This window comes from Mytilus trossulus, chromosome 12 (assembly GCF_036588685.1).
Source record: "Mytilus trossulus isolate FHL-02 chromosome 12, PNRI_Mtr1.1.1.hap1, whole genome shotgun sequence".
Taxonomy (NCBI): Eukaryota; Metazoa; Mollusca; class Bivalvia; order Mytilida; family Mytilidae; genus Mytilus; species Mytilus trossulus.
The window spans coordinates 10,518,068-10,526,695 of NC_086384.1; positions in this window are offsets into that span (position 1 = coordinate 10,518,068).

An 8,628-nucleotide genomic window follows, 5' to 3' on the forward strand; every position below is an offset into this window, starting at 1 on the left:
TGTCTTGTTTTACCCTTATTCCGCTTATTCAAATAAACTGCATTCAAGAGCGATGTATAATCCTGGCTTTCACCAGTAGAAAAATAAGGTCAAAATGAATCGTAAGGAATATTCAATACTTTCATTTCTCATAAAAGAAACATCTAGAAAAATTAGAAAAAAAACCGGAATTCGTCTTTTAGACTTATAAGACATGAACACTTTAGCATATTAGTTTTCCAACTCTATTAGACATAAAAAAAAGTCTTTTGAAGTAAATTGTTTTGATAACAACATGATTTCATTAACGCTTATTGATTTTGGACGCACACAATGTCTAGTTGGTGGTTGTTTTTAAGTCTACACATGACCTTTATCTAACTATTGTATAAAGATAAAAAAAAAAGTGGACTCAACATACAAACATACTGTGGATTCATTAATATTCGTTGGATACCAATTTTCGTGGATTTCGTAGGTACATGATAACCACGAATTTAAATGTTGAACGAAACGTAAAATTTCTATTATGCTTTGTATGCCGATATTGGCATAACCACGAGATCAAATATCCACGAAAATGCAATTTTTCGTCAATTCACGAAAATTGATACCCACGAAAATAAATGAATCCACAGTACATATACATAAATATTTCCTGGTATTTTGTTTTTTAGACTAGACCGTTGTTTTTCCCGTTTGAATGGTTTACACTAGTAATTTGTGGGGCCAATTAAAGCTTGCTGTTCGGTGTGAGCCAGGATCACGCGTTGAAGGGCATACCTTGACCTATAATAGTTTTCTTTGATAAATTGTTACTTGGATGGAGAGTTGCCTCATTGACAATCAATCATACCAAATCTTCCTATATCTATATATGTATGTCAACGGATTGTTCAATAGGTAAGTAATAAATATTAAAGTAATAATTTCACACAACATTACCTATTTCACAGGTGACTCCAGCATATCCAGCAGGACAGGCGCAACTAAATGATGACAGTGTATTTGTACAAGTGCCATGTACACATGGATTCGTAGAACAATCTGAAATTATTTTTTTATTTCGTGTAAATACTGTACGAGAAATCTTTCCCCAAACTACTCAGGTTTCTATGAGACGTTGGACATATTGTAACACACATGAATTGTTTCGTTTAAGTTAGGATGGAATTTGAAATTAAAAAAATAAATATTAAAGGGACGAAAGATACAAAAGGTACAGTCAAAATCATACATGGAAAATAAACTGACAACGACAGCATTAAAATTGTCATGTTTCTTGCTTAACTTAGCTTAACACACATATTATGCTAGGCATTCATGTGTAACTCTATGATAATTACTTTAAAATTTTATATATACATACACGATGCTTGCATTATTGGAGACGCTAACACTGTTGGCTGGTTTTACTTTTTTTGAATTCATGACATTCCCTCGGAATATTGTTTGTAACCTTGATTTGCCTGTTCGAAGTCAGGAGTATGATAGTTGTTAACCATTCTATATGTGTTTGGCCCTTTGACTTTGCCCTTTGAGTACTGACTTTACGTTTTGAACTCGGAGTTCGGTAATTTTATCATTCTAATGCAATTAGTTTGTAACGATAATTTTCATTGGACGTTGATAAATATTTTGAGGGATTAGATTCCACGTTCTACCAGTCAGTAACTAAGAAAGCCACCATTTTGATTTCTGGGATATGTAATTTCTCAAAAAATAAACAAGATATTCACATTTTGAGCCTCAAAATCTTCTTTTAATCTATATTGAAACCATTCTGAAGCGTACGAGAAGTAAAAATATGTTTAGTATTCATGTTTGACATCCAGAGGAATCTGATGTACAGTAGTTGTCGTTTGTTTATGTAATATATACGTGTTTCTCGTTTCTCGTTTTGTTTATATAGATTAGACCGTTGGTTTTCCCGTTTGAATGGTTTTACACTAGTAATTTTGGGGCCCTTTATAGCTTGTTGTTCGGTGTGAGCCAAGGCTCCGTGTTGAAGGCCGTACTTTAACCTATAATGGTTTAATTTTTAAATTGTTATTTGGATGGAGAGTTGTCTCATTGGCACTCACACCACATCTTCCTATATCTAAACACATGACGTCACATTGTTTAGATGCTAAAGACAATGCAACAGTTTCGCGGACTTTTTCATTTATGCCATTTTTAAGCCAAAATATTTATCAAATGACATTTATTTTAATATGTGGCATTAGAATGGAGATAACTGTATTGTATTTTAAGCTTGGCCTTCGTAAAACTTGATTTTACTGTCGCAAATATCCGTTTACCTATCTCCGCTCCGCGTCGCTAGGTAAACTCAATTTGCGACAGTAAAGTCTACTTTTTACGAAGGCCAAGCTTAAAATACAATACAGTTATCTCCTAATTTTACTTTTGACTAATGGGTTGTAAAGAATTTGAAAATCAATCAAATAATGACGTTTTTTTTTGTCATCCCATGCAGCAATTGTAAAGTTGTATACCAACTTATCAACATAAAAGTCATAAATGTTTATCGGGTGCCACTGTAATCATTATGAGTTTGTTACATGTATTTTATTTAGACTTTGTTTATTACAAGAGGCAAATATGCTACAATGCAAAGGTGTATGTTTCTGTCGATTATGGTAAAAGGTGCGATTAAAACTTCCAGATATCTTGACCTTGAGCATCAATGAAGCGACACTACTTGTTAAAATGTGCATCTTGTGCATTACAATTGCTATTGATTTAAGGGGAAATAGTAATAAGCATCATGATGACTTGTATAAAAGCAACTACTAGTAGTATCTGTCCCAATATCAAAAATCTTTGTTGCATATTTCATTGTACTTGACATATGATCATATATTGAACTTCAATATTCAAACTGGAATTCAATATTTGTTGGAAGACAAATCTATAAACAACTATTGGGAGCATCAAAATCAATGAAAAACTTTATTACCGCCTTTCGTAGTTACGTACTCGCTTTGATAAAGTATTACAATGAAAAAATGACATCCGGGTCGTATTAGTATTATACATGAAATACCTTTTCTAGGAAAATTCATCATGGATGTGATATATTTGTCATGTCTATAATTAATGGAATACTAAATTGTATCAAAGCTTTTACGCGAAGAACGTGTTTTTCTTATAGTTTCAGTTCTAGTTTAGTCTGTACTTACGTTCTGTAACTTGAATAATACAAAAAAAAAATGAAATTATGATTAATAATAATTCTCTATTAGTTTGAATGCAGCTCGTTAATTGCAATATGAAAGTTTCAAAGAAAATTTGAATGTTCTGACGTGGTTTATATGTTATGTACACGCTTTAATATGCAATTCATCACGCAAACATTGGTGACATTGTAATATAAATTATTTGATAGTTTGAAATATTAAAGGAAAAGTTGGGCAATTTTTTCTTGTTCTCAACAGTAACAGAACGGGAAATAGTAAAACACTATCAACAGCCTTTACCTCCGGAACACTTTCATTCTCATTTAAGTTTGGGTTTTGCTGTTGTAATAGTTTTTGTCATAGTGCTTCCTGTTTAGATTTCTTCCATTAATACCACATTGGTGTGTGGTTTATTTGGACTTATGACTTAAACAAAAGTAAGTTCTTAAATCGACATATTCATCGTATTTTAAATTAAATACTAAAATGCATTATGAAATTTAAATCTCTGTATATGCATTTTCTTAAAACTTATTTCGACTACGACTATACGTTTGCACAAACAATTTTTTTCGGTTTCGATTTCTAATTATATTTGCCAAATTGATGATACTTGCCAAGCATTCTTCGCCATCAAATTTGTGTACAAAATCGTTTTGCAAACATTTATGTTTTTGTTTCACAAGGGAAATAATTACGAGTCAATCAAATAAATCGTTATATTGGTTCCATAAGTATAGATCACTGTATACAATCAGGAGTATGGCTGTTGTTATTTATGTGTTTGCTCTTTGATTTAAATATTTGATTAGGGACTTTCCTTTTTCAATTTTCTTCGGAGTTCAGGATTTTTATTATTTTACTCTTCACTACAAAATACCTTTACAAAACAAGTCTTTCAATAAACGTTTATTGTTAAGGCAAATTGACAAAGTGTGTTATTTACATACTGAAATCGAATACTACGATTTTAGGACGAAACACGCTCTTGAATAGAGCTCTTAAGATTCATTCGAGAGATAATATTGTTAGAGTTGAAACGTGACCTCCGAGTCAGTTTTATAATGCAGATTTCATTGATTTATTGCAGATTTCATTGATTTATTTTTCATTTGACAAAGCAAATATTTCTCTGAAAAAAATAACCCCTCAAATTTGGATGCTAAGAACCAAATCATTAATTTTTCAGAGGCTTATACTTTGCAGTATCTATAACTATAAGGCATTAATCAGTTACCTTTGTTACATCTTGTCCCAGTAAATCCAGTCAGACATGCACATGTGTAGCCCGATAACGTATTGACACATGATCCATGAACACAAGGACTTGAACTACAATCTTCAACAGATATCATTAAAATTTTATTAAAAAAAATAGAGATTTATAAAGAATACATTTTAAAATTGAGAGCTTGTATTTGAAATTTGTCTGTATTTAAATTGCGTCTCGTAGGTTGCAAATATTACTGTTTGTTTTGGACACTGTTTGGTAGTTTTCTCGTTTGAATTGTTTTACATTGTCTTATCGGGACCTTTTTATCCGACTATGCGGTATGAGCTTTGCTCATTGTTGAAGGCCGTACGGTGACCTATAGTTGTTAATGTCTGTGTCATTTTGGTCGTTTGTGGACAGTTGTATCATTGGCAATCATGCAACATCTTCTTTTTTATATTTGAAGTAAATGTTAATTTTGATCATGTCATCATCTAAAATTAAGAGCTGAAACGAACATATAATGATAACGTATTTTAATTTGTTGTTTTTAGACTTGGACGAATTCGGAAATATTAGAGTGATATTTTCTGGTATTGAACTTATTATTTTTATTTTTTATTCATCTCAATCAGGAAAAAACCTCAAAGTATTCTGTAAAGGATTGATCGTTTATCCATTTCTCCATGTTTGTTTGAGGGAACCTAGTTATCTTTATAATCACGCATGTTATTTACGTTCAGTTTTCATATATGTATGTATAATGATACTTACGGTCGACTCCTACAAATGAAATATATTTTGTTATTTTGGAGATATGCTTTTACATTCTAGCATTTATGTTTACCAAAAATAATTGTTTTTTTATGAAAGAGGGGCGAAAGATAGCAGAGGAACAGTCAAACTCATGAATCGAAAAATCAACCCAGGAAATGCCATGGCTTAGACTGAAAAAGACAAAAAGACAAATAATATTACACAAGAAACCACAAAGTTGTATCACTGTCCCAGGTAAGGGGGAGGGTAGGAATCCCACTAGCATGTTCTAAATAATAAGGATGTTCTTATCCCAAGCATAAAAACATAGCCGTATTTGACACAACCCTTTTTCAACTTTTGATCTTCAGTGCTGTACAACTTTGTACTTTTTTTCACTTTCGATTTTTTATATCTGGGCGTCACTGGTGAATCTTGTGTGGACGAGGCGCGTTTTTGGCGTTTGGAATTTTAAACCTGATGCTTTTTGTTTTCTATTAATCATGTGTTTCTTTGTCTAATACGTTCTCCTATTTATTTGTATTGTAGTCCTGTAATATTATGTTGTCAGTTAAATGTTATATTTAACATTGCCATTAAAGTGCGAGGTCTGGCATGCCACAAAACCAGGTTCAACCCACCATTTTTTCCTTTAAAAATGTCCTGTACCAAGTCAGGAATATGGTCATTGTTATCTTATTGTTCGTTTCTGTGTATGTTACATTTTAACGTTGCGTCGTTTGTTTTCTCCTATTTTTGAGTGTAAATTCACATTGCGATAAGACGTGTCACGGTACTTGTCTATCCCAAATTCATGTATTTTGTTTTGATGTTATATTTGTTATTCTCATGGAATTTTGTCTGATGCTTGGTCCGTTTCTGTGTGTGTTACATTTCAGTGCTGTGTCGTGGTTCTCCTCTTATATTTAATGCGTTTCCCTCGGTTTTAGTTTGTTCCCCGATTTTGTTTTTTTGTCCATGAATTGATAAGTTTTGAACAGCGGTATACTACTGATGCCTATATTTACCCCACCAGTCTGATTGTATGTGTCTGTCCGAGGTCAGAAACTGTTTACGCGGTATGGGTTTTGCTCATCGTTAAAGGCCGATGGGTGACATATAGTTGTTTATTTCTGTGTTATGTTGGTCTCTCTCATTGGAAATCATACCATATCTTCTTTTTTTTAAAATAATACCAAATCATTCATTCGATGAAGATTAAAGATGCAAACGTAGGTAACTTAACTTAGGTCAAAATACGCTTCTCAACACGAAGCCTTGACTCAGACCGAACAGCAAGCTATAAAGGACCCTTAAATGACTAGACTAAGTGTAAAACCTGTCAATGGAAAATCAACGGCATACTATTTATAAAAAACGAGAAACGAGAAACACTTATGAACCACATAAACTACTGAAAATCAGAATCCTGACTTAGAACAGGGAGAAACAATTGCAGCAGGTTTAATTGTTTGAATCGGTACAAACCTTCACCCTTATCGAAAACAACAGAATAAAACAAAACAATATAAAAAAATAATAATGTGTATTAGACATTTGATAACATATACAACAATATTTGCTCTTGCAATTAGAGGATACAATATGTCACCTCGCAACTAAACATTAGATGAACAAACATCTACTTATGCTATAATGTTTGTAAATAAATTCATCATAGATACCAGGACTAAATTTTGTACATACGCCAGACGTGAAGACCCTTCGATTAGCACTAGTACATGTTTATAATGAGTTTACAAAAGACAGAAGGTATGGAAAGTGCACAAAATTATATTCAACCTCACAACCATTCAATTATTAATGAAGCTTTCTGCATGTTTCAAAAACAATCAAATGTTCCTATTTATTTAATAGATAAAATGGATAGAGAAATAGCCATCCTTTTGTGAACTTACTTGTATTACACATTGCTCCAGAATAACCTGCATAGCATACACAAGTATACGAAGCTTGATCATTTAAACACATCCCATGATGACAAGGGCTTGAGCTGCAGTCTACAATCGACAAAGTACATTACACGTTTGTACAATATAAACATTATCACAAAAAAGTTATCATTGATGTTTAAAATGTCCAAAATGTTTTTAAAAAAAAGTCTATAGTTTATTCTTCCTACTTTCCGTCCAAGGTGAAACATCAATTTTCATTCTCCTATAACAGTTTTTTTTTCTTTCTATTATTTGATATTTTAAACTTTTTTTTTAGCATTTCTGAGCAAGGTCATTCAAGAAAGTGCACTTTGGAGTAATATAACTTGTAACTGTCAAAAGTTCATTAAATGCCGGTAATAGATATGAAAATTGTTTTTTATAAAGTGTACCAAATTTTCTCAAAATTCGTTTTTTTTTAAAACTGGTTCTGAATTGATAGACTGATATATGCTGTGAAAAATTCATGACACAAACATTATTATTTTGCTTAAATACCTTAACTATTTAAAGATATACTATTGGTGAATATACACAGTTAACTTTTCATTTGATATGTTGCTGAGCACTTTAGACGGAGAACCCGTATCTATACTCGCAAAGAAAAATGCAAAAACGAGCTGTTATTTATGCGATCAATACTTGGTCAGACATTCCGTTTTGCGTTTCTTTGTTACAATTTTGTTTGTTTTTAAATTGATAAAGATTAAAACACAATGTTGACTGTTTGAGCCATATCCATTTTTTCTTCTTATGTCTGTTTGTTTTGTTCACACATCACTGTCACTATAATGGAATTTAATGCGACTTTAATACAATATAGAGGTTTAGCTAGCTAAAAAACAGAGTTAATCCTCCATTTTCTACAAAAAAGATCCTGCACAAAATCCCTAACATAGAAGTTGTTTTCCATTCGTTTGATGTGTTTGGGCTTTTGATACTACTATTTGATTAGAAACTTTCCGTTTTAAATTTTCCTCATTGTTCAGTATTTTTGTGAATTTTTCTTTGTAATATTTTTCTTAGAACACAATATTCAATTGATATCTTAATTTCACCGAAAGGCAATTTAGCTTAATCACATCTCAAGGTTTGTTTTTTCATTAAAACGGCATGGCATTGTAACATGTTTGTTTTCGACTCATAAGTTTAAATATGCCTTTTGGTATACTCGACTGTATTTTACTTACGATTGATGACTGAAATAAATAAAAACAATCTAGTAAACATTATCCTTTATCGTAAGTCATTTTCAATAATAATCTTATAGGTCCTTTGACAAAAAAACATTTCTTAAGGTTTGCAAATAATATGTATATTTAATTATGAAGTATGGTCTTGTTCAGTTAAAGCTAGGATAATATTTATAATTTAACACAATATGAATATTTTGCTTTCCATACATTATCTGGTCCTACACTCTTTCATTCCATATAATTAACTATTGCAAGCGGTAGTTCTTTCTTAAGAATAATATGATATTCTTTTTCCCTATCCATTGTATATTATAGCTTTGTCTTGGAAAAGATTGTATACTTATTCA